The sequence below is a fragment of the Equus caballus genome, chromosome 2 (assembly GCF_041296265.1).
Source record: "Equus caballus isolate H_3958 breed thoroughbred chromosome 2, TB-T2T, whole genome shotgun sequence".
NCBI classification, from domain to species: Eukaryota; Metazoa; Chordata; class Mammalia; order Perissodactyla; family Equidae; genus Equus; species Equus caballus.
In genome coordinates this window covers 69,052,334-69,079,724 of record NC_091685.1, presented here as the reverse complement: position 1 = coordinate 69,079,724, position 27,391 = coordinate 69,052,334, and the positions used below count along the sequence as shown (strand labels likewise).

At 36.7% G+C, this 27,391-nt stretch overlaps 1 protein-coding gene and 1 long non-coding RNA gene across 2 annotated transcripts in view; one reads left to right on the top strand and one right to left on the bottom strand.

The window, feature by feature from the left end:
- The window catches only part of GALNTL6 (polypeptide N-acetylgalactosaminyltransferase like 6), a 1,097,978-nt gene that overhangs the window by 769,462 nt on the left and 301,125 nt on the right, over positions 1 to 27,391 (top strand). The window lies entirely within an intron of this gene.
- The window catches only part of LOC138921764 (uncharacterized), a 122,134-nt gene continuing 116,639 nt past the window's right edge, over positions 21,897 to 27,391 (bottom strand). The window contains exon 9 of the long non-coding RNA XR_011434649.1: positions 21,897 to 26,597. This is a non-coding gene — a long non-coding RNA (uncharacterized lncRNA). The remainder of the gene's footprint in view (positions 26,598 to 27,391) is intronic.

Below are 27,391 nucleotides of genomic sequence, written 5' to 3'. Positions count from 1 at the left end.
GATAAATGGCATCGCCCCGTTACTATTTTTTTTGTTCAACAAATATTTGCTGTGTTTTTATTATGTACAAGGCTCTGTGCTCAGTACTGGGCAGAGAAAAATGTGAATAAAGAGTCGCTGTGCCCTGAAGGAGTCCTTCTCCAACTCTAGTTTCGCAATATTGAGTGTTTCGTATGATCTCTGAACCCTTGAGGCACGTACACCCAGAAACTAGACAGAGCATCCTCAAATTGGATTTCTTAATAGCAGTTAAGGTCTAAAATCTAAAGTTAGATACTTAGCAGTGCGAAAGAGAGAGAAAATGAAAGAATTTTAGATGTTGCCTGAGGTACTGTTTTTAAATATGAAAGTATGTGATAGTTTGTGACCCAGAAAAGAAGTATAATTTTCTCAGCCCAGGAGGCTCATTTTAAGTTAAAATTATGTCATGGTCTGATGCTTTTAAATTAAACTTTTACTACTTAGCCATGTAAAGTATTTGATTTTTGAAAAGACTTTATAATCAAGTAATTAACAAAAGAATACAAGGACATTTATAAAATGTGAAGAGAGACTAAAAGGGACATAACCAACTTTAATTCTTTTCCAATTGGAAGACTTTTTTCCAGTTTCATTTTAAATTATATACTTCTGTCTTTGAGAGAGGAAAAAATGACTTCTCATTCTTGTACCTCTAGGAAAAAAATTCATGAAGCAACACAAAATGGTCAAACTAATAAATCTACGTTGCTTTAAGGATGTAAAAATACAAGTGTCTATGATGGCATTCTTTCACAGAGCCAAATGGGTACCTCTCCCAAGCTTACGTTGCCATCTCCCAGGTAACTGAATCCTTCTGTATTTTGGTGTTGGGCAAATTGAGCAAGTAATTTCCTACTTGGTCCTGCTTTATTATATAAAAGACAAAGCATGCCCTTAAAAATATGGGTTATTCATATATTATGCGAACAGGCACTCTTCTCCATATGACTCATAAAATTGATGGACACTCTTCAGACTGAAACAGACAGGATGAGGTGGCTGCCTACTTCATTTCACACATCCACACACATTTCTTTTTTATAACTTCAGTGGCTTTCTGATTTCTCTTGAGTGCTTTCTGTCTGAGCAACTGCTTCAAATTTAGTCATAGTGATCTGCTTGCGTCAAAAACAGGCTCTCAAATGTGACCCTTCATCTCATAAAGATCTAAGACAATTTGAGGGTCCTCTAAGGTTTCTGAGTTTAAAGAAACAAGATTTAAAAGGTACTACTGATGATGCTAAATGCAGTGTGTTTGCTTTTATAGCCAGTCCTGCTCTTGTTCAGAGTTCAGTTAAATTCCTGAAATGTTAAATATAATCTGTACAAACTTTGGTTAGGCTCACAAGATCAACTGGTTATTTTCTTAGAGTTAATCACCGGCTCTAGCTAATTAAATGTTCTATCCCTGAAAAACCTGATTTTTCTCACAAACAACTAAAAAAAGGTCTCTGAGTTTAATGTTCCAAGAAACTGATCAGCTATTCAGAAAAGAAAATTTTTTTATATTTATGTTTAACGACTAGTTCAATGTATGCTATTTATTCTTTGTTGTTATCAGTGCTGTCAAGTGGATTCTGACTCCTGATGAAACCCTCTCTGGTCTTTTTGTGCCATCCTTTCACCTTCTGGTGCTGTATCAGACAATGCTTCGCTGCTATTCATAGGGTTTTCATGGCAATTTTCAGAAGTGGGTGGCCAGGTCCTTCTTGCTAGTCCAGCCTTTGCAAGCTCTACTGAAACCTGTCAACCAGGGATGACCCTGCTAGTATTTGAAATACTGTGAAAACAAACCTGGGCCTCCATGGTGAGAGTGCTAAATCTTGACCACTAGACCACCAGGACTGGCTAATTACTCTTAACATATTAAGAATTATTTAGTGTTGAGCCAGCCCTGATGGCCTAATGTTTAACATTCAGTGCACCCTGCTTCAGCTGCCTGGCTTTGGTTCCCAGGCACAGAATCATACCACTTGTCTGTCTGTATCCATGTTGTGGTGGTGGCTCATACAGAAGAACTAAAAGGACTTATAACTAGAATATGCAGCTATGTACTGGGGCTTCGGGGAGGGAAAAAAAAAAAGACAGAGGAAGATTGGTAACATATCTTAGCTCAGGGTGACTCTTTCCCAGCAAAAAAAAAAAAATTATTTAGTGTTAATTGTACAATATTTTAATATGTGGAGACTTATGATTGTGTTGACCTCTGATCCAGTTCAACACTACTTGATTTTTAATAGCATTCATTACTTTCCCTGCCACTTTTTTTGAAGATACTTCCACCTTGGAGAGAGGTAAAAGGAGAAAGAGAGAGAAATACCTTTAGCAATTCAATTTAACAGCTATTCATTGTGCCTCCACCATGCTCAAAATACTGGGCTCAGCGATGTGGGAAGCAAACAGCAGATCACGATCCTTACGGAGTTTATGGTCCAGTAATGGTTCCAGCCATGCACGTGAGAACTGGAACAGGAAGAATAGAAGGAAGAGCGAAACAGAGGTGGAGCTCAAGAACTGCGGAAAGACAGAAGAGGAAGGGAATGATTCTAACAAGCCATACAGGAAGAATTTTCTCAAAGAGGACATTGATAGGGTTTTGAAGGCTAGAAAAGATTTCTACAGCAAAGGATGAAAATTCTGATTGAGGAAGCAGCTGGAGCAAATGTGTTAGGAAGGGAAAGTTCAAATAGCGTTTGGGGAACTGGTAAAGAACAGGGTATATGGAAAAGAGAATGATGTGTGGTCAATTGAGGTGATATGGTATGTTTTGTCAATTCATGTGCATTTTTTTAATTTAGTGTAACCACGCCCTCATGTAGGCATTTTTGTCCAGTTTTATTAAGATATAATTGACATACAGCCCTGTATAAATTTAAGGTGTACAGCATAATGATTTGACTTACATATATTGTGAAATAATTATAGTAAGTTTAATTAACATCCATCATCTCATATAGATACAGAAACAAAAAAAAAGAAAAAATATTTACTCTCTTAGGATTTACTCTCTTAAGACCTTTCATATGTACCATACATCAATGTTAGCTATGGACATCATGTTGTACATTACATCTCTAGTACTTATTTATCTTAAAACTGGAAGTTTGTATGTTTTGACCATCTTTGTCCAGTTCCCCCCTGCTTCCACTTTCCACTTCTGGTAACCACAAATCTGATATCTTTTTCTATGAGTTAGTCTGCTTTTTTAAGATTCCACAAATAAGTGAAATTATACAGTATTTGTCTTTGTCTGACTTATTTCACTTAGTATAATATTCTCAAGATCCATCCATGTTGTAACAAATCTCAAGAGTTCCTCTTTTTATGGCCAAGTAATATTCCATTGTGCATATATATTCCACTATATATATATATACACACACACACATATACATATACATATCTGTCTCACAACTTCTTTATCCGTTCATCCATCGATGGACACTTAGGTTGTTTCAACGTCTTGGCTATTGTAAATAATGCTGCTATCAACATAGGGGTACAGATATCTCTTCCACATAATGGTTTTCATTTCCTTCAGATATATTTGCTGAAGTGGAGTTACTGGATGATATGATAGTTCTATTTTTAAGTTTTTGAGAAACTTCCACTCTTTTCCATGTAATCTGGTAGTTACACCAGTTTACAATCCCACCAACAGTGCACAAAGGTTTCTGCTTCTCCATATCCTCTCCAGCATTTGTTATCTCTTGTCGTTTTGATGCCAGCCACTCTAACAGGCATGGGGCAATATCTCATTGTGATTTTGATTTGTGTTTTCCTAATGACTAGTGATGTTAAGCATCTTTTCATGTACCTGTTGGTTATTCATATATCTTCTTTGGGAAAATTTCTATTCAGGTCTTTTGCTCATTTTTTAATTGGATTATTTGTTTTTTTGTTACTGACTTACATGAACTCTTTATATATTTTGAATATTAACCCCTTATCAGACATGTGGTTTGCAAATATTTTTTCCAGTTTTATAGGTTGTCTTTTCATATCTCACAGAGATATTTTTAATCTAATAATGATATATCATTAGGCAGTTTTCAAAAATGTCCTATTTCCACCTGGGGCCCACAGTTATGGGGCAATTTGGGGCTGGTTCTGATCTGATTGCTTTCCAGGTAGTTCATTGTTTAGGGTAGAGGATCTAGAATAGCCTAAGCTATGGGATATAGGAAAGACAGAAGGAAATCTTCTAAGAAAAAAAATTCCCCTTTTGCCCATTTGTTAGCTTTTTCTTTTAAAGAATCTCCATTCTTTCTAAAAGACAATTTTTAGCCTACCATCTTCTTTTTCATACATTGGGAGTAGCCATTGGCATGAACAACTGTCTTCAACTTTTTCTCGATCTGCTTCAGTTTAGTTGTGGACGTTGGAAAGGCTCTCCTCTCTCCTGATGTGTTAACCTGTGATATCGCTTCTTTACTCGCAAGTCATGTAAGTTAACTTCTGAGAAGGGTCTCTGGGTCTGGGTCTCATGGGAATATGTTCCCTCACAGATGATTTTTTGGTCTTGAACAGGAATCGGCAGACAATTTCAGTAAAAGGTCAGATGGTAATTCATGTAGGCTTTGTGGATCAGATACACTCTGTTGCAATTACTCAACTCTGCCATTGTAACATAAATGCAGCCGTGAACAATATGAAGTGAATGAACATGCTTGTGTTCCAACTAAACTTCAGTTATGGACACTGAAATTTGAATTTTGTACAATTTTCACATGTCATGAAATATTCATCTATTGATTTTTTTCAGCTACTTAAAAATGTAAATATCATTCTAAATCTGTGGGTCATAGGGACAGGATTTGCCCCACAGGCTTGACAATCCATGGTCTAAAATGTTGACAGGGTGAAACTATTGCACATGGAGCTTCTAAAGCATTATATATTTTTCTAGATACTATCTCTGTGAGTATGTCATTTTCTTCCACCGTTAGATGCTGACCTGGTTGCTACTACTAATTATCCCACCTCTATTACTCACCCCGTTATTGTCATCATCTTTATTATCTACCATCTACTGTGTACAGTTTATATATGTTGCCTTACTTAATCTTGACAGCCATCCTATGTGGTATAGATAAGAACACCAACACACAATAATTAATAATATGGTATTGTATATTTGAACTTTATTAAGAGAGTAGATCTCGTGTTCTCACTGCAAAAAAAAAAAAAAAAAAAAAAAAACCAGTAACTGTGAGGTGACAGTCGTGTTAATTATCTTGATTGTAGTAATCATTTCACAACGTGTATACATCAAATCATTGTGTTGGATACCTTAAATATATATGATTTTTTATTTGTCAGTTATACCTCAATAAAGCTGAGGGGGAAAGAACACCAAGACGGAGAATTAAGGAATTTACCTAAGATTACACAATTTTTAAGTGGCAGATGCAAGATTCAAATCTATTTGAGTATTGTATATCAGTTCTCTTGAAAACATATATATGGTTTCCATATCTTCTCCCAATAAATTTATTCTTTGCACAGATATTCCCTCAAACACAGCTATCTATGATTACTTATTTTCTCATTTTCATTGCTTATGATGATCTTTGGAGTTGAATTCTGGTAATTCTTGTCAAATTATACTTTCCCATTATAACTATGTATTGAGTTTTTATTTATTATAATATGTGAGATAAAATAATTGTATAGCATACTTTAATTTTATTAATTCAATTCTTAATATCTACCCTAATTAAAGTGGATTGACAACAGTGAGAAATATTTTGGAGCCAGGCTTAGGAAAGAGTCTTTTCATATGTTTTAATCTTTGAATATTTTAATCGTCAATATCCCTATAAGATAAATAGTCTTATTTTTTCCATTTTATAGATGAAAAACTGAATTATAGAAAAGCAACACAGCTTACCTACGATGCTGTAGGTAATAAGAAACAGAGCCAGAATTTGAACACAGGCAATGTGACTCCAAGTCTATGCTTTAGTAAACTAAGATAAAATAATAATAATAATAGTAATGAGAGAGAAAGAAAGACAGACAGACAGAAACAAACAAACAAACAGAGGAAAAAACGAAATGTAAAAGCTTTAAAAGTTGTACTGGAGAGAAAAATTCCCTGAGATTTAAATCCTGGTTTTTAACCAGCTGTGTGAATTTAGACAAGTCATGTTAGCTTCTTTTATCTTCTCTGTTTTCCCTCTTGCCATCTGTAAACTGAGTCCTTGAGTCTGGATGATCTCTATGATATTTTCTAGTTCTATCCTATTTTTAAAAAACCTTCCCCTTTTTTCTCCTCCTTACTGACAGAAAAGCACTTCTGAGACCTCCAACTTTATAATATAAACCTTCCTTGATTATTTAAAATCTGCACTATTCAAGTGCAATCAAAGACTGTCAAAACAGATATTTTATGTCTAGCATGGATTGAAATGCATGATTCCCTATGGAATGCAAGGGTTACAAAGCAGTAATCAGTTGAGACAAAGATTCGAGATGAGTAAATACATTTCACTGCAGAATTATAATCAGCCATGGCGAGGCTTCTTTACAACAGTCAGAAATAGAAGGAAAGCGCCCTGAGCATGTAGACACAGAGAAAGTTTCCGTCTTATTGACAGGAACTCTCACCTCCCTCTCATCTCAGCAGGATGTCTCTTCTGATTGAAGAGACCCTCGGGTGCCCTTTTCCCAGGTTCTGAATGGAGGCTTGCTTTCTGCAATATAGCTCATAAAGGGTCATGGTAGGTAATCAAGCAGAATTAATCAATTGTTCGTGGCTGGTAAATAATGAAACCTTACTCAGTTTGTTCTTTTTTTCTGCTAACAGAGTAAATAGTGTTCTGGAAGTCTCTAGGATTCTTTGTAGCATTCTTACTCTTGTTTTTTCACTTTCTTTTGAAAATCACATCTTATTAATTTAATGGATGAAAGAAAAAACTTCCTATGACTTGTTTTATATCACTTTATTCAAGCTGAATTAAAACAAATAGTGAAGAATACATAAAACCAATATCTTAAGGCAAATGATGTTTAGTACATATAATATATACGTATATATGAACATATATATGTCTATGGATAAGTTCTGACCAATACCCTATAAATAATGAATTGTAATTTAATATAGGATAATTAATATCTTATATTAGTATAATACTTTATAGTTTATAAATCATTTTCAGGAACAGCAGGGTATTCCTTAGAATAGCTACCTGTATATATATTATTATTCTTATATCATAGCTGAGAAGAGCGAAATTCAGAGTATTAAGTCACTATTGCAAGAAGACACAACTATTAGATTTCAGGAAGAGGACCTGAATGGAAAGATTTGAATGACACGTCCAGTGTTCCAGCCATTAGGCCACAGCTGCCTGAGGGAGAGTGACTCTGGAACACCTCGACCCTCTGAGTCTCCCTGTGTCTTTTGGATTCACTACCCGACTTTACTTCAGAGTAACTCCGGACCCAGGCAACTCTGGGTCAGCCACTATGTCTTTCCTCATCCTTCAATACACTTCCTAAATAGAACCTTCTCCTCTGTTTATGTCCTGGAGGGCAAAGATGGAACAAATCATTCAATTTCACAAAATTAAAACTCTCAGGACAAACAGAATAAAGTTTGTGTGAGAAAGGCGAGATAAAGGACAAGGGGAAGAGATGATAATATGACAATTAACATTTAGTGGACAGGACATAGCATCCATAACCAGATAGATAATAACTCAGCTAAATAAATAAAACAGGAACAGATAGTATGTAGATTATTGACTCACAGATTTCTTCTGTTCTGTTAAGATAATGGAAAACAATTGAGGTCTTACTTTAGATCACTTAAATGCAGTTTTACAAGAACAGTAACATTATCATTTCTTAAAAACATTATCATTTAGTTTATTTCACTAAATTTATTTAGTGTGGTAATTCCTTAATAGAAAGTGTATCATGTACAATAAACCAATGGAACCTAAAATCAAGGTGACACTATGTGAAATAGTGAAATCAAGGATAAGCTCAAAAATAATAATGTGTTTAGCAGAAATTTTGTAAAGGAATTTGGGCTAGAGTTTTCAGATAAAATACAGGATACTCAGTTAAATTTGAATTTTAGATAAAAAATAATCTTTTAGAAGCCAGCTATGCCAACCTGTGCAATGAGTGAGCAGGGGCAGCATTCTCCTGGTGCGGAAAGGCCTTTATTGATGGTTTCGTGATTATGGCATTTAAAATAATTTTAAGGGGCCGGCCCAGTGGCGCAGTGGTTAAGTGAGCACATCCCACTTCAGCGGCCTGGGGTTTGCCAGTTCGGACCCTGGGTGTGAACGTGGCACCGCTTGGCATGCCATGCTGTGGCAGGCATCCCACATATAAAGTAGAGGAAGATGGGCATGGATTTAGCTCAGGACCAGTTTTCCATAGCAAAAAGAGGAGGATTGGCAGCAGATGTCAGCTCAGGGCTAATCTTCCTCAAAAACAAATAAATAAAACAAAATAAAAAATTTAACCTGGTCAATTCCATGAAGTTTTACAAATAGACATTTTAGTTTGGTATCCCACCTGAATGTGTTCCCCATGAGATAAGAGAGGGAAATTACAGAAAAAAAGAAAATCTGAGCTCCTCCTGTACAATAGGGTTTATATTCATTCTATTGCCTTTAACTCTTACAACGCGCCTACCTATATGCTAGGTATTTCTAACCCATTCTACAGATGAGGTAAATGAGGTTCAAAGAGAAAACTGATTTCCCAAAGTGCAAAACAGCACTATGAACCTGTTTCCTATGCTGATTCCTCTCCTTAGCTCAGCTGCCCTTAGAAATCTGGGGGAATGTTGAGACACTCTGGCCCAAGACCGAGACCTCATCCAGCTGAACATCCTCAGAGTCCAAGAAACACAACTCCAAGTGAGGGGCTGGGGTGTCTGCCCTGTCCTCAAAGGGCCACTTTTATTTGGGGATCATGATGGTCTGTGATCATATACACAGTGCCAGGCAGAGCCTTGGATCTCCAAGCTGGCAGAGACATCTATCCACTTTTCTGTCCATGTGCTTTACTTGAGGATGAAAAATGATGCATCATATCATTGTAAGGCAGTATTAAAACGCTTTGGCAATTGGAAATGTCTGCATCCAGTGTGACTGTTCTACTTGTTTAAATTGATGTGCCAAAGTGTGTACAATAATTCTTTTAACTCTTTAACTAAAAATACTTTTTACCCTCACCCTTGAAAAAGGATTTGTATTTCCTTTTGTTGGAAATTCATGAAAAAGTAATCTCACAGCTTTGCTAGAAAAGATACGGATCTTATCATTTGTCAATTGGTCACAACTACACAGTACATAACAACTTCCAAACAAAGATATTACAGTCAGAAATAGAAGGGGAAAGTGTCACAGTTTAGTTCTGTTTGTTAAGAATCTAGTTAGCCGCTGAGCCGACAACATGTAAATTAAACAGAATGAAGCAGTTAGTGAAACACTGGCCACAACCCAGCAGATTGGATGGTTTTTCACAAACACCTATCAGTTAACTGAGAACATTATTCTTTATGTTAAAAACAAGTAGGTGGAATTAGGAGTTGGCCTTCTTTTGTGTTAGCAGTTTAAACTGTAGGCATTATACAGAGGCCACTCTTGTGACCTCCAGAGGATAGCTCATTCTCACAATCATAGATTCACTCATCTGCTAGCAATAGAAATCATGCAACTCAGCCTCCAACTTTGTAAATCCAACTTATCCAACTTTAGATGAATCTAAAAAGGAAAAAGAGCTGTCTATTCTTTACAAAAACTGCCGGAAGTGAAGATATATCTCTATCCCCCCAGTTATTAGTTATTTCAGTAGCTTAACAACACAGTAAACAAGATCAAAACCTTTAAAACTGAGTTAAGTTTTTGTACATAAGCAGAAAGCGGTTCATTATATAAATTATCAGATATTATGGAGTATGATAGCCTTTTATTTCTAGATCCCAGACTTCCAATTAGTTCATTCATTATTTCATATGCATATATCTGTTTATACATTCATTTATTTATTCAATTGACATCTATTTAACAGCTACTCTAATAGGTCCAACCTTAGATGCTGGGGAATACAATCCATTGTAAGCCAGTTTCTGTTCTCAAGACCCTTCAAATCTGGTCATAAAGATTTAAAAAAAAGAAAAGGCCTGTGTGAAACATTAAATAATAACGCAATAAATTAGATGACCCAAATAGTATATGATGAAATGCTAAATAAGTAAACACACTAGGGTCCATCAGGAAGAGAAATTCAGGTCATGAAAGCAAGAACAAATTGGATGGACCTTTTAAATAATAGTTGAAGTTAAATGGGGGAGAGTACCAGAGGCATTTTAGGAAAGGAGACTAAAGACTGAAGACAGAGCAGAGCTGTCCATTTTGGTGACTCACTAAAATTTGCAAGGCCTAGCAACATCGTGTGAACATCAATGACAGTGAGATCCACACACCTGGCTGTTGGTAGTTTCAAGACTTAAAATTGAACCCTCTAAAAATAATAACAATGATAATATGCTAATATTATTTTTAGTGAAAATGGACAACATATTTCATAAGTGAGTTAGACACATGGAGAGCCATTGCTAAGGAATGCCTTTTAAATATTTACCGTATATTAAATTCTTAATAAGATATAAAATGTTCTCAGTTTCCAAGTTCTTGTAATTTCCTTATACTGCTCAGCCAAGCAAACACCACTTCAACTTAAAGGCAGAAAATTTTGCATCTTCTGACAATAATGTCATCTTTTTTCTTAGTGTACTTTAATATATATATTTAAAGCATTGTGTGAAGTTCAGTCTAGAAAGACCTTGCATTTAATGAGTATATGTAAGATTCTTGAGTGTAAACATTATACAATAAAGTACTCTAGTACTTACAACAATCTTATGAGATCAACAAGCAAAACATCATCTCCTTTTTACATATGAAGTAACTGAAATCCAGAGAAATTAAACAGCATGCTTAAAACCTCATAGGTACTAATGATGTAATCAATACCCAACCTAAATCTCTGACTCTCAGCACAAATGATGGTGTATCAAAAGCCATAAAAAGGAATAGACCAGCCTACCACCGACTAGGAATTTAATCAGTAGGATAACCAGACAAATACAAGTAGATGTATGCTTCTTAGATTGTTTCTGACAGTGGAAAAAAACCTGAATTCCCATCAATTTGAAATTGATTGGAGAATGTTAATTCCCACACAAAATGGAATGTTACACAGTCATTAAAAATTAGCTTGTTAGTTTATATTTATTGGCATCAAAAATTCTATAACACATATTGAAATTGCTAAAATAAAAAATTGTGATAGTATCAAATGCTAGTGAGGATGCAGAGAAACTGAATCACTCATATATTACCAAGGGGAATAAAAAATGATACAAACCCTCTGAAAAATAATTTGGCATTTCTTATGAAACTAAACATGCATTTACCATAACAATCCAGTGATTGTACTTCTGAGTGTTTGTTCCAGAGAAGTGAAAATTTCTGTTCACACAAAAACCTGTACATGAATGTTCATAATAGCTTTATAAATAATAACCAAAAACTGGAAAGAACCCAAACGTCCATCCTTCTCACTATCAATGTGTCTGCTCTTCCACCATGTCACTCCCTCATTCAAACCATTCAGCAGTATCCCATCTACCAAATACTGTCTGAATTTTTCACCTGGCATTTAGGCTTTCCAGAAAAAGTCTCTAGCCTGCTTTGTCAGTCTCTTCTTAAGAGTGTCCTAAGTTTCAGTCACACCGAACTACTTTTTATCCCACACAACATATTTCATTTTCTGCCTTCTGTGGCCTTTGCTCATGCTGTTTTCTCCACCTGAAATGATCTTACTCTTCAAACTCCACATTTCCTAACCCTACCCGTTTTCCTCATTTACTATTAACAAGCCAGCCACTCTATGAGATTTCTTGCTCATTCTAGGTTGATGTTAATTCATTTTTGTTCAAAGAGAAAATTATTGAACTCATAACACTTATTCATTATATTGTGGTTACCTGTACATGTGTAGTCCCTGACTAAACTTTTAGTTCCTAGAGCACTTAAGATATTGTCTTGAACATATGAAGCAGTCCAATAATTGAATTCTCAAAAGTTTCAGATGTGTAGGTGAAAATACTGTGGGAAATTACCATAAATAAGCAGAAAAGGAGAAAAATGTTGAGGGGCAGAAATGGAAACAAAAAATTCAACAAGATTAATGTAGGTGCAGTTTTTAAATATCTGAGTAATGAAATACCAAAGCAAGCCACTTAGTAAATATTGTTTATTAATTTAAAATTTGACTAATTTTTGGCATTTTTTCTACTTATTTTTGAGGGGCATTTCTACTCAGTTATAGATGTCTTAATTGCTAAAATTATATCTTGAGTCCATATGACTCTCAGGAAAGGTCTATGAAAAATGTAGTCCCGTTTCAGCCTCTTTATCCATTTAGTTGTTCACTCGTGCTTACACAAATGTCTATTAGTGTGGTATCCAAAGGCACCCAGAAAAGGCTAAGCAGGAATTGGTTACCAGAGTAACCAAAATAGAAACCAGAGTCTTTAAGTCTCAGCTGTGCTGTGCAGAATGGTTCCCTTTTGTGAAGAAGGGACTGAACATCTTTCCTCCCATCCACTTTCTTCTACATTCTGTTCTCAAACTAACTCTTTTATACGCTTCTCACCCACCCATCTTCCACCCGCAACTGCTCCAGATTTTAAAATACTAAGGCAGAGTGAATTCTCTTTCTGAGCCTACAACTAAACAGTAATTAATCTTTTCTATAACTTAGCTTGGAAACTTTTTGAAAAATTGACCTGGCTGCTTTCATAGCATGTTTAAGTAAAGGGAATTGGGGAGACGGGGTGGGTAGGGAGTCTATTTTTGGATCATATTTTCTCCATCTCCTTGTCTCTAGGCCAGTCAAAGGTGTAGACAGTCAACAGGTAGCCTCTCCCCTCTGAGGCTCCATGTGCTCCTTGCCATCTGTCAGAGTTAGATATTAAACATAATAATATCCTTGCTTAGGTTTCACCAAAAAGGTTATTTGAGAGTAATCTAACCCAAAGTCCATGTGAGGCATTTGATTAATATTCAAAATCAGACCACTCTATTTAAAAAGTAAACCTGTGGAGATTAAGTTTTGATGAATAAATATTTTTTGCAGGTCTTAGCCTATGAATAACCAATACTGTGGTTGGACTGGCCCTCGTGGCTTTTATTGCGATTCTAAGATGCCCTTCAGCAATACCCATGAGGAAATTTTGAAAAAATAAAGGTTTATTACTTACAGGACCTAAAAGTTACACCGCACAGCTGGGCCACAGAGCAAGGTCACAGTCAGAGAGAGGTAGAGAAAGAGCACGGGCTTGGGGTTTTGCTTTTACTGAGGTCAAGGGTGGGAGCTAGGGTTTCTCAGGCTCCTTCTTTATTGGTGAATTTAAAACATAGGAGCAGGAATTTAAAATGCAGGAATAGAAAAAGAACCCAGCAGCCCAAAAGGTCAATTATCGAATCAACCAAGATGTCTAGAACAAAAGAGCCTGGGGGCTTCACCTAGTTTTGTGGCCAGCCATGTGTTTATTCAAATAGCACACTTTGAAGTAGATGCCTTGCCAATCAAAGCTTAAGTAAGGCACTTGCATTACGAAAAGAAAAGCCAACTCTCAGGCCTTATGCTACAATCCACCCCATGATACCAAGTCATCAGAGTCCATGGTAAAGACATTAGCTGCCTGGGTAGCAAATATACTAAGAGTCAAGGGGTAGGGCATGGTCATAATCCAGAAAGTATACATCTAAATAGAATCATAGCAGCAAAGAATATAGTAATTAAACAGGCAGTAGTCTGAAATCCAGTGTATAGCCATTGTCCCAAACTTGAAGAGTCCAGCCATGAAAATAGGTCAGCAATCTCAAAGGATGGCCCTGAGAATCTGTTCAAGAATTTGGGTAATACTGTGAAATATTTTGACATCTTGGGCCATCCATTGGTATGAAATGTCCAGAATAGGCAAACCTACAGAGACAGAAAGTATATTAGTTACTGCCTATGCCTGGGTGACATGGGAGGATTAGAGGGTGATAACTAATGGGTATGGAATTTCTTGTAAGTAAGTTTGAATCTATCCTGAGTTGGCAGATTGTTCCATATCCCATCAAACCAGTCTCTTAATCCTGAGAATATGTCAATTTGGTTAAAGTTTGTGTCTCATTTCAAGAGGCAGTGATGCAGGTGGACTCCCAAGGTCAGGCCCATGTGGTACAAGCATTTGCATCAGATTGTTTAATGAGGTATTTCTATGGAAACAAAAGAAAAACAATAGTTAATGATTGAAATAGAATATAATCCTGTTACCAGCCACAAACACAGGCTTTTTTTTACCTGTCACTCAAGAGGGGCCAAAGTAAAAACTGGAATGCTAGGTTTATGGCAAGGAAAGGGGTTTATTTCAGGTGACATCAGCCAGGAGACAGGAGTAAGCCCTCAAATTCGTCTCCTTGAGAGATGAGAGGCAAGGATTTTTAAAGGTTGCTAGGAATGCAACTGTTTGTAGGAAGGGGGAGCATATGTCCCTGCTGGTTGATGTCTTCCCACCAGCCCTTGTTTGGCCTTGTGAGGCTGCTTTGGGATGGATGGGGAGTATGGCGAGATAAGGGAATCTGCAGGTGGGTGTCCTTGGTTGTCTGCCTCTGTGATGGATGGTAGATTCCAGCACCAGGAAGTGGAGGAGTTTGGGTCTGGGAAGCTTCAGTTTCTTACAAGGACCCATAATTAGCCAAAACTTCAACATGAGGCCACCTGGGCTTTCAACAATTTGTAACTTCTATTTACCTTGTGAAGCTCAGGGACACAAAGGCCAAAGAAACTGATATTTACATATGAATGTAACTAAGGAAGCATGGAAAAGGAAGGGTAGCTCAAGAGCGCCAGGTGTTAGATTACTGCAGACCGTTGGCTGCTTCTCTATAGACAAAAGTTTCAGCTCTGCTGAATGAGACATTCCTGAGGAATCTTAAGAAAATGTTATTTATTCTCTTATCATGGAAAGAAGGAATAGTTTGGGCAGAGGACATAAATCTTTTGTGAATAAATCATTCTCTCTACTGGTTACTGACTGGCTGCTAATTCGCTTGCCTACCTGCAGTTTTAAGTATTTCTCCAAAGCACACTTTGAGAATAAGGTAGGGGAGGTGGGGTCTTGTGAGTCAGGGTCATTTATAGTTCCAAGGAGGCTTTCTTCTATAAGATGGTTTCCTTTATGCTAATTTTTGTGTACGTCCATCTCAGCTAAATCAGCAATGCCAATAATCCCAGTTTCTGAGTTCTGAAGGCAGTCTTGAGAAGGTTTCTAGATGTTGGACTCTAAGGATCTTCAGATAAAGTGAGGGCAGACAGTGGCAAGCTGATTTTCCTGGTTTGCAGTTTGGGGCTCTCTTTCTGAGAGGTCCATAAAGCAATAGGCATGAAGATTGGCCATACATGAGCCATCGTAGTGATTTCTTTGAAGTTTATACAAAGTAGTCCAATTTTAGCCTGCATGGCTTCAGGAAAAGGGAAGTTTTAGTTCTCAGTTATTCTCAATCAAGTCACAGGGTAGAAGAAAAACTGGAAATGTTAGTTTGAACAGTTATAGCCAAAGATGGAGGCAACCAGAAGAATTTAGCATCAGTCCAGTTTACAGGTGGAAAACAAAACCTCAAGGACAATTAATAATAGCACTAGAATCTGATATCCACAAAAGTGATTATTGAAACATAAATTTCTATCTCTACAATCACTTCCATTTCTATCAAAGATAATCAAAATAAGACTAATTTATTTGCAAAATAAGCCTCATTGAACTTGGCCTGCTTACTTATATAAGTGCAGCAAGAATAGTGATTGATGATATAGGCTCTTTCAAGTCTGCTTTCCTGGAACTTTTCATAGAGGGTCTCAGATTGAACTTTTAAGAGTCTCTGGAGGCTAAGAAGTGAAGCCAGGGACTCACCATCACACTTTGCCTGAAATATCTGTAGATTTGGGTGAATTCCTCTCTTCTCAAGGTCTCCAAAATATGCTGAGGTTCCTTGGCCTGCCAGGAAGTGACCTTCCTTACTCACCTGATAAGGCTACCGGGAACCCTGGAAGCAAGGTACCAGGCTGATTTTTCCAAGGGGCTTTATTGGTTCTATAAAGTCAACTTTAGTTCATTATAGTTGTCTAGTCATATCTAAGTCTATGAATATCTGTCTTGATAATATAACCAATGTTTCCAATTGCATCCTGTTACAAGGAGAACAGATTCTTATTGAACTTCTTTGAATAACTATATTGCAACAAAAATAAGAATACTCATTGAGAGCTCCTCAATTCTGGAGGGATCAGATATGGAGAAAAAAATAGTTGTTTCATCTTTGTTCACAAAGATATGCTTTCTTAAATTGCTGTAAGTCACAGTTAGCTTAAGAGAAAAATTTTTCTTAAATATGGAAAAGATTAGAGAACCAGCAATGTTTCAAACAAAAAATCATAGAAAATTATAACCATCCTCATCACTTTATTCAGTCCTATGCAATTAATTCTTGATCTTGATCTTTTGTTAGAAGTTTTATGAATCCAGTTTTCCTTTGAGTTAAATTCTTACCCAGTTCACTGATATCATCTGAAAGTTATGAGAAATTTGTACTTGTCAGAATCCTTTCCATGCATTTCCTTGAAGATGATGCACTTTTGCAAAAGCATCAGAGTAAAACAATAACTATTTGACAAAAAGATGACAAAATGACATAAGATTTAAAAATGCCCATGGTTAAAAATCTAATGAGAGTTCACGATAATACAATTGACAAGGAAATTTGGTCATTTCTGTGACACCCACATTTTAAGATGATAACTGGAATTATTACTGATAATATTACATATCAGATTTAGGAATGTCATATAATTTCTGGAACACTTATATTAATAACATGTAACCATATGAGGATATTCATTAAGAAGATTTAGAATAATTTCTTATTTGACAATGCTTCCCATGTAATTTAACATATAAAATAAGCCTAATTAGTTTAATGTCTCTCTTTTTAAAGGAGAGAGAATGAATCATTGAGATGTTCCAGGGACCCTCTGGAAAATCCCAAAGTTACTTCCAGGGCAAAAAAACCTTCATTTAGAATTTGATTTTGGAAAGTCTATCAAAAATATCAAAAGGCTTTGGACACTTGACTAAATAGGATCACAGATCCTTATGAAACAATACTTAATTATCTACTTAACCAAAGTAACAAAAGATTTTAAAGGCGAATACTGAAGCTTACAAAGTTCTATTATTGAGAAGACTCAGTTTTCTTAAGTAATCAAAGACCTGATTAAGTTAACTTGAAGCACAGGAAATTATTTTGATAAAACACAAAATCTTTGCTTTCTAGCCAGATTACTTAAAAGATGAAGAAAAACCTTTCACAGCCTCTTTATCAGCAGCAGACCAATGCTCCAAGAACACTTTGTTTTTTTAACAAATGAAAGGAAATTACTTAAGTATACTACTGATATTAAGGCTTACTTTTTAAAAAGAATCCCTTACAACAATTCAATTTTAGCCAACTTGACCACACAAGGTAAAATTCTCTCTTTCTCTTTCTCTCTTCCAAACTTTCTATACCATTTTGTCCCTTTATTCTGCTCTTTCCCATTCTGAAATAACAAGCTTTACTTTAGGACGAATTTATTTTCTTTTCCCTTAACAAAAATGCATCTCCATACCTCGCATCTTTCTCTTTTTTTAAGGAAGATTACCCCTGAGCTAACTGCTGCCAATCCTCTTCTTTTTGCTGAGGAAGACTGGCCCTGAGCTAACATCCATGCCCATCTTCCTCTACTTTATATGTGGGTCTCCTACCACAGCATGGCTTTTACCAAGCAGTGCCATGTCTGCACCTGGGATCTGAACCAGCAAACCCCAGGCCGCCGAGAAGTGGAACATGCAAACTTAACCACTGCACCACCGGGCCGGCCCCATCTCCTATCTTTCTTATCCAAAATCATATCCTACTTTCCTTGAATACAGAGATGTTTCCCTTGTTATTTCTAGTAGCTTTAATTATACATGTTAATTAGAATTCTTAACCCTTACAAACCTTAATTTCTAGAGAAAACTTAGAAGTAAGCAATTGTGAACCATCTGTTACATCAGAATTCTTTACATTGGCAAATTTATGAGTACATTTCATAATTTCTAAAAAAATCATTTCCTAATAGTACAATTTTTTAACGTGGCACAAGACTTGTTTACTAGTAGACTCAAATCTCTTTAGTTTCTCTGTAATAAGAAATCAAAAGTAAGTAAACTTAGACTTGTTTACCAATTAATGTTTCAGTATTTTATCTTATTTGGAAATGATCTAATGATCTAGACATTCAATGAATGCCCACCATTTAACTTAAATTCTAAGGGTGGAAGTTACCAAATATTTAGGAAACCATTTTTAAGTAGACATACCATAACACATAATTATTGCTGAAAGTTTCTCCTAAAAACTCTTAACCCACTTACATATGTCTAAATCACTTCCTCCCAACAATGATGTTTAAAGTACCCATGAAAATTTCATTAGACAGCAGACAAAGTCAGCCATCATCTCAAGCTACTTTTCTTGCTTACAAATTTTGTAATAGAGATAACATGAATTTGACTAGTAAATCCAGTTAGAATAAAAGTCATTTATCTGCATTACATTTAATGCTGATAACTCTAAAGACATACCTATTTTAATTAAACCAAACAAACTAGCTTTTATTTACTGTCGATGAAAATAATCCATAACCAATCTATAAATGAAAATTTGGGAGAGTTTATTCTGAGCTGAAATCTGAGGACAATGGCCGGGGCCTTTCTCCCCGAAGGAAGAAAGGGCACCAAAGAAGTGAGGTGTACAGAGTGGTTATATACCCCCAAACAGGACGTTTCACATATGATTGAAATGTCCCTCCCACAATAGTCACAAGATTGCCCTGTCGGCACAGCGCTTGATGGACACAGCAGGTAGTGGGTCTGCTATCTCAGAGAGCATAGCAGGAGGCAAGCCTATTGTCTCGAGCTGGGTGGTCACAGGTGAGCGCAGCAATCAGTTCCTAGCCTAAGGAAAGAAACTTAATCCTTAAGGAAATGCCAAGGTTGGGAGGCGGAGGGAAGTTGCACCTTTATCTCAAGGGCCTTTGTTCTTGCCATAGGGAATATCTAAAGCAGCCATACAATGCATGCTCAATGACCTTGGTCAGGCCAAATTATGTTTACACCAAAGGGCTTCCTCATATACTCCAATATATACTATTACTTGCCATTTTTATTTGTCTTTACCAAAGATTATCCTAGATCACATGAACTTGAAAAACATTTGGGTTAGTTTCTATACTTCTGAGTTTTAGGAATCCTTAATTCATGAGTACTTATTTTTAAGCCAATTAAATAGAACTTTTTTACAAATTAATTTTGTCAATATCATCTGGAGGTAGAGAAGAAAAAAATCGCATGTACCTAACATATATCCATAGACATAAATAAACATGCAGGCAGATACAGAGATCCTATAGCCTGTAGCGTCCATTCCAAAATTTGAGCCATGAATCAGCTACAACAATACCAAGTTCACTAATTTATAAATAACTGTTGAATTCAAATTGGCAGACAGACCAAGTTAAGGTTACCCACTCCAATGACTAAAGCTTTTTAGTAATATTTATGGAGAAGATTTTAAAATTTGTATCTGTCCTTGACAAGAAGTCTTTAAAAGGCTGTAAACTAAATTTGGGACAAGAAAGCTTTTACAGCAGTTTGTATTTTAAAAGGCCTCTTTCCTCCTTTATATTCCTTCAGTCTCAGGTGATTGTGGGAAGAGATTTAGTTACCCCCCGGGGTGTTTACATATCAAGACACAGTAAGATTTATATTTGCAAGGGACGGAGAAAGAATGTAAGTTTTCTCCTAGGGGTTTTAGTGCCTTTTATACGGTCTCGGCAGTCCCAACAGAATGTAAATAGCACAGCCCTGTAATTAGCGGGATCGCCCTGTATAAATAATTCTGTGGACTCAGGGTCTGATGGGGCCTCTTCGGAGTTAGAAATGATGAGGGGGTCACTTGGGTCATTATGGTCGTGGAAATGGTAAGTCCATTGAGCCATACCAATACTGGGCATCAGGAGATTGGCCTCATCCTAGTGTTTTCCATTCCTTTCATAATGAGCCTTAGCAGTGATGACTGTGATGGAAGGATGGGCACAGCACCAGGTAATAAATATCCAAGTAAAGAGAGGAAGGGCCCTTATGCAAACATCCGTGGCTCTGGGGGCCTTTGCCTTTTCTTTTCCCGCTTCCTCCTCATTAGAGGCCTCCATAACCCTGTCAGCAATTCCCTCGGCAGCAGGGAAGCCTCATGAAGCATGTTTCTTCATTCTGTCCTGTTCAGGGGAAAGCTGAGGAGACTCAGAATGTGTGGTATCTCTAAGGAAATGAGTATATAGCCCAGATGAATGTTTAAGAACATTATGGATTTTAGATATATTAGATATGGATATAGAGATATTCTTCAGTTGATGCATTTTGGCAACTGTGAGTAACAATTCAGAGCCCATTCTAAACAAACAAACAAAAAACATGCAATAGCTGATTAGTTCCCCACTCTCTTTCTTACTGCATAAAATCTTTAAAAAAGGTCTGAATTTCAGTTAAGATATGGTTTTTTTATCTCAGTTTCTACTTCTTGTTTTTTCTCCTGTTACCTTAATCTTACTGGAAAATTTTGGATAATGTCACTGTGAGCCCTCTTCATAGGTGGCCATTTTCCTTTCCTGGGTGTCCCAAGAGACCTCTCTGGGATTGGAGTCTGCCTCCACTAGTGTGATACACACAGGGTCTTTGGGAAATGCCCTTAGGTCTCTGGAGAGTAATACCAGAATCTTGGCATGTTGGTATGCCACGGCATTGAGCAACACCCAGGAAGTCCTTGGGATTTTGCATTTATAAAGAAGCTTGTGTACCTCCTTAGGGTTCTTAGGAAGTACTAACACCAGATGTTCAGGACATTTATATTTGTCTGTTAACTTTAGCAACATCATGCCAGAGATTAGACCCATAATATTCCATTGGGTCAGGGGACAAAGAATGACAGTAGTGAGTGAGGTGGTGACACCATGATCATAGGCCTCTGTTTTATTTTCCCTCTGGTGGTGCCATTGGTTTCTGGTTGCAAGGCTATTTCACTCTTCTGGGTTAGAACATGCAGTCCAGGCTTGGCGACTCAGTGGTCTCAGGTGGATGTCTCCCATCTTCCTCACCTACAAGAATCTTTTCCTCAACCTTCAGCCCAGAGCCTCTCCTTGGGTAGTGACAACAGCCTTGTGATCCAATCAACCCTCTTTAGCTCTCCTTGGCCTTGAGGCATAGAGGACCTTTATGCACATTAGTCATCATTGAGGCCTTTATAATTCATAGTCTAACCATCTTGTTAGACCATATAGCCTTGATCATGCTGCTCTAGGGATACCGTTGGATTATTATAGCAGCTGTGACCTTTTGGGTTGGATACCACAGGCAACCCATGACAGAGTCACTATGCTAAAGCATAAGCAGAGTGACAGACCCTCAGCAAGTGGCTCTCCTATCCCAGGTGGTGTTGCCCACCTGAGTGAGGTGGTTAGTAAGCAAGTTGGAAGTAAAGGGCATTTCCCTTGATTAACTGCAAGGGCAATCATGCAATCCTGCCAACTATGTCAATTCTCTTGTGTGGATCTCAGCCTATCCATAATCAATCTTGTGATTGGACCAGTCCTTGTGGTTTTTATTATGATTGCAAGATGCCCTTCAGCAATAACCATCAAGAAAGTTTGAAAAAATAAGGATTTATTACTTACAGGACCTGAAAATTACACAGCACATGTGGGGTCACAGAGCAAGGTTGCAGGTAGAGAGAAGGGGAGAGAAAGCACAGGCCTGGGGTTCTGCTTTTATTGAGGTCCAGGGTGGGGGCCTAGGGTTTCACAGGCTCAGTCTTTATTGGCGAATTTAAAACATAATAGCAGGAATTTAAAGTGCAGGAAGAGGAGAAAAAAAAAAAAAAACAGTAGCCCAAATGGTCAGTTGTCTAAATCAACCAAGATCTCTAAAACAAAGGAGCATGGGGGTGGAGGGATTGGCCCGGCTCTTTATCTAGTCATGTGGCTGGCAGTGTGTTTATTCCAGATAGCCCTGTTTGAAGTGGATGCCTCTGCAATCAAAGTTTAAGTCAGGCACTTACATTACAAAAAGAAAAGCCAACTGTCAGGGCTTAAGTTCATCAGGCCTGTGTTCTCATGTGTCCATTGCCAAAGCCACCAGCCTTCCAGCCTCTGCAGTACACCATCTGCTTTCTCTCCCACTAGGATGGATGGGCCATAGGGATCCATCCTCTGTCGTCCCTCCCTACTACAATATGGTCTTGCAACATCAGCATCACCTAAGCAGAGCCTCAGGTCTCACCCCAAATACACTAAATCAGAATCTTCATTGTAACTACGTCCCCAGGTGATTCATATATACAAATGCACATTAAAGTGTGAGAAGCGTTGTTCTGGTCTACTCAGGAGCTCTGTTCTGCGATACTATGTTTTTCTCCAAGGGAATTTACACACAAAGATGACATTCTGGCAACATATTTGTTAGATGAAAAGGCAAAAATGCAAGTTACCTAGATGATTATTTTAATAAAACGGTATGTACAAGCAAATTTCCATAGAGGAAACTTGACAAAACTAGAGGTAAACACTATAAACATTTATTTCCTTTTTAACTTTACCAAAACCTTGTGTATCAAAAGTATTGAGTGACTGAATCATTCCTATTCCTAAAAATAGGAATAGGACCCATTGCTTTGTGCTGTGCTGCCAGTTTCCATGTCCTCTAGGATGTTTTTTCTTCAAAGGATCCAATCATATACATGTTTTCAACATACTTCAAATCCTCTCTATTTTGTTTGTTTCTGGGCCTCACTCTTCCATGGTCAAAATAATGTTCTTTTGTGTTTTGTTTCAAATTCAGTCTCACACACATAAAAAACACAATAATATAAAATTCCTTATAAGAACTTCATATTGTCACATTATTGTCTGGTTCTTATAACTCTGTGGGGCAGGTGCCATCAATCCTCATTTTCCAGGTAAAGGGCTAAGGCTCTGAGAAGTCTGATGACCAATTCAAGGTCTTGAAACCAGTAAACAAACAACAAACCCTGTACTTAAAGCCAGTTTTGTTGATTCTAACTCAATGTATAAATGTAATCTTTTTTCCTACCAAGTCAGATAGAATCTGATGAAACTTCTTTGCAAGGATCTGTATTTCATAGATTTTTGCTTTCAGTCTACCAAAAAAAAAAAAAAAACTACCACAGAATCTCAGCTCCTGAGAACATGTACCCAAAATTTCCGTCTGCAATGTATTTGATACCGAGATACTCTATGTGTGAGCGTGAGCAGGTGCTTTCAGGGAAGAGCGAGTGAATGGAGAGTCAACTCTGTTCATAATTCCTTGAAGCTACTAAACTTTTCCTTTCATGATCCCTCCAATTTATGCATTTTAATGCTAAGATAATTCTTGACTGCATTTTGGGGAAAACAGTTTTAGCACTTGGCAGATTGCAGAGAATGTCAGTTCCCATTTTCTCCTTCAGTCTGGGTAAAAGCCACGAGGAAAACAAAAAGTGTGGGGCAATGTTGGGATCATAAATATTCAATTCCTGGCTGCTGCTTTTAAAGGCAGAAAATGTGGGATTTTACAGGCATAAATAAGCTCTAAGTTTACTTAGAGAAACTGGATTTATGGCATGTCCTAACTATCCTCCTTAAAATCATTTTGATATTTGACATTTACAGTGAATGGTAAATATGTTCCTAGAGATGCAATACATTGTAATACCATTTCCTAGAGATCTTTTTCCTTTTATTCACCTGGTTTTAAAAATTACTCACAAAATTTCACAATCTGGTTAAAAATTAATAGGACAGCTGTAGTTCACCGAAGGGGGAAGACCCCATAAATAATGCATATGGCAAACTACCTAAGGAATAACTAATAAGTTTAGATTTGTGGTGAATTATTAACAACTGGGTAGCAGATGTGATTCTGTTATTTTACCCAAGTTTGAAAAGTTTTTGTTTTAATGAATTTGGCAATAGTTTCCTTTCTATAATTCCCAGAAACCATGGAAGTAAATTGGGAATATTAAAAAAGAATTGATTTTCAACATGTGCCATCATTTAGAAAAGAAATGTCTCTTAGAATTTCTTGTTAGAATTTTCAGACTTAGTATGAATGATGTACTGTGCTCTTAATTGTGAGAGACTCTACGCTGTGTTTCACACGAAACATTATCCTCACAATGACCTTGAGAAGTAGATCTTATCTCACTCTACCAGCGAGGTAGTGTGTATAACAAGCAGTGGTGCTGCCTGGAAAGACTGCACCTGTAATAAAAAACCCATGAGATTCATCATTACACCCCTCACCCTGCACTACAAAAGCTCAAGTTGTCTTCTTGAGAAGTAGAGGACATCACACCATTTGTGTGGCTTGGGCCTCCTCTCAAAGAATTGGAAGTTCACCCTCTGGACAACCCATAAATCCCCCTTTTCTAAATATCTTGCCCATAATGTTTATAGAGAGATTATCTAATTCTTCAGCAGATACATTATTCTAAATTAAAATGCACGTCTGTGAGATGTCACCTCGCATCTGTTACTAAGGCTTTCATCAAAAAGACGAGAGATAAGAAGTGTTGGAGAAGACATGGATAAAAAGGAATCTTTGCACACTGTTGGTGAGAATGTAAATTGGTATAAACATTATGGAAAACAGCATGGAGACTTCCCAAAAAATTAAAAATAGAACTGCCCATTTTTGGATATGTATCTGAAGGAAACAAAATCAGTATCTCAAAGAGGTATCTGCTCTCCTATGTTCACTGCAGCATTACTCACATTAGCCAAGGTATGGAAACAGCATAAGTGTCCATTGACAGATGAATGGATGAAGAATGTGTGGTATATATAGAATGAAATATTATTCAGCTGTAAAAGAGAAGGAAATCCTATCATTTACAACCACATGGATGAAACTGGAGGGCATTTTGCTAACTGCAATAAGCCAGACAGAGAAAGACAAATACTATAAGATATCACTTATATATGGAAGCTAAAAAAAAAAGTCAAATTCATAGGAACACAGAGCAGAATCTAAAAAGGGCCTTGGAGGTGGGGCAATTGGGGAGATGTGTTTATCAAAATGTACAAAATTTCAGTTATAAGATGAATAAGTTCTGAGCATCTAATGTACAGCATGGTGACTATAGTTAATATTATTGTTCAAATAATATTTGAAATTTGCTAAGGGAGTAGATCGTAAGTGTTCTTACCAAAAAATATACATATGTGAGATATGGCTGTTAACTTGATTGTAGTTATCATATCACATTGCATACTTTAAATATATACATTTTTCTTTGTGAATTCTATGTCAGTAAAAATGCAGGAGGAAATGCACTTCTAGTAGGAGGGCTCTTTATCCCTTAGGTCTATGTCTCAGCCCTCTGGCACCACTGCTCCACAGTGTGCAGAGCTCTCTCCCTCGCATTTTCCTGTGTAATGGGCTCTTTCTAATGGATGATTGGTGCACTGCTTGGATCTAGGTGGTGAACTTTCTTCCCATCAAGAGTACGGGTGATTCTAGTGAGATCCCCGAGCTGCTTCCTTCCTAAAAGATATCTATTTACTTATAGGCGCCTATGTCTGTGTATCTGCCCAAGGGCAGGACCTTTTATACCCTCCAAAGGCAAACATATTTCTCTGTTTGTGTAAGCGTCAATCGTGCGGCACACACTACCAATGGAAGTGCTTTGTTTTCCAGAGAGCCAGTATACCACTCCCTAGAGGTTGTACATCCCCACCTCTGCTACCCTGAACTTTCTATTCTACTTACTCTATTATGAGCTGGGGCCAGGATGCGGTTATAGCTGAAGTGGTTTGAACTATTTATGTTTATTACTAATAGAGTTATTACTAACAGGAAAAAGGTAGACTGTGTAATATAGGGGAAAGAGAATTAAGTAAGGAGTTAAAAATACTTTTTTTATTCTTCAAATTGCTATTTCCAAGAAAACTTGGATGAGCCATTGAACTTGTGCCATATCCATGAAATGGAAAATATAAAACTTACCCTAGCGACCTCATAGCATCATCGTATGACTTAAATATGCTGGCATCTGTGAAAACATTTTGAAAAGTAAGATTTTCAATGTCAAATTGCTTTCTTCTTATGGTACCTTAACATTTTCAAGTATTTCACATTTCTTATTTTATAATCACAACTTTGTGATATGAAGGACAGCTATTATTGCCATTTCACGTGCTGCCAGGAAGGGGCACAATCTTCCTATTGTTAGTCATTTTTCCTTAGGGTATGTGTCCATTGGTAACACAGCTCTTCACTCATCTGCTTGTGGTTCTTCCATGTCTGTTTATTTTTCATCATGTTATCACACCAAATATTTCCTGGTGTCCTGGAAAGGAGAGCGAGGAGTATGAAACCATCCCCCCAAGAAGTATATAATATATTGCTTCAAGTTCACAACATTTCATATGTAATATTTTTAATATTAAAGAAAGCTAGATGATAGTTCGTCTAGAAAACACATCTTTCAGCTAAAGCTTATGCTTTTTTCAAAAAAAATCAAGCCCAGGATACAAAGGTTTTAAGATTTGAGAAAAAAATATTATAAATCATCTTCAAAGATATAGAGTACAGCTGTGAATAATTTTAAGAGAGCTCAAACTAGGAATTAACAGTGACAAAATATTAGAAGTTAAAATAATAATGATTTTTTGTCATGGAGGAAAATTTATAAATAATGTCATGAATATATCAATCAGTCAGGAAAAATAAAAACACTCAATTAAATGGATTTAATTTAGCTCATTTTTCTAAGAAAGAACATCAAATAATTTAAAAATTAGCTCATAACGAAATTTTAATGTAAAATAGAACTTCTTGCTTAGTTGTCTTGGTGACATTATAAATTTAACCTCCAATTCTACACCCTCTAAAAAACATCTCTGATTTTGATATTCAAAATGATGACTTTTTGTATTTTTTGATTCTCAACTTATTTAGCTAACATTTAATTCCTCCTTTCTTCATGACGCTACGCCAGGCTCCATGAGGAATATAAAAGTTCAAAAAGGAGAAGAAGCCATGTCTGCATCAAGATAATTTATAATTGAGTGGTAGTTTCAATGTGCCTATTATACCACAAAAATAAAACGAAGACAACAATATTCATATGACGATCATAAA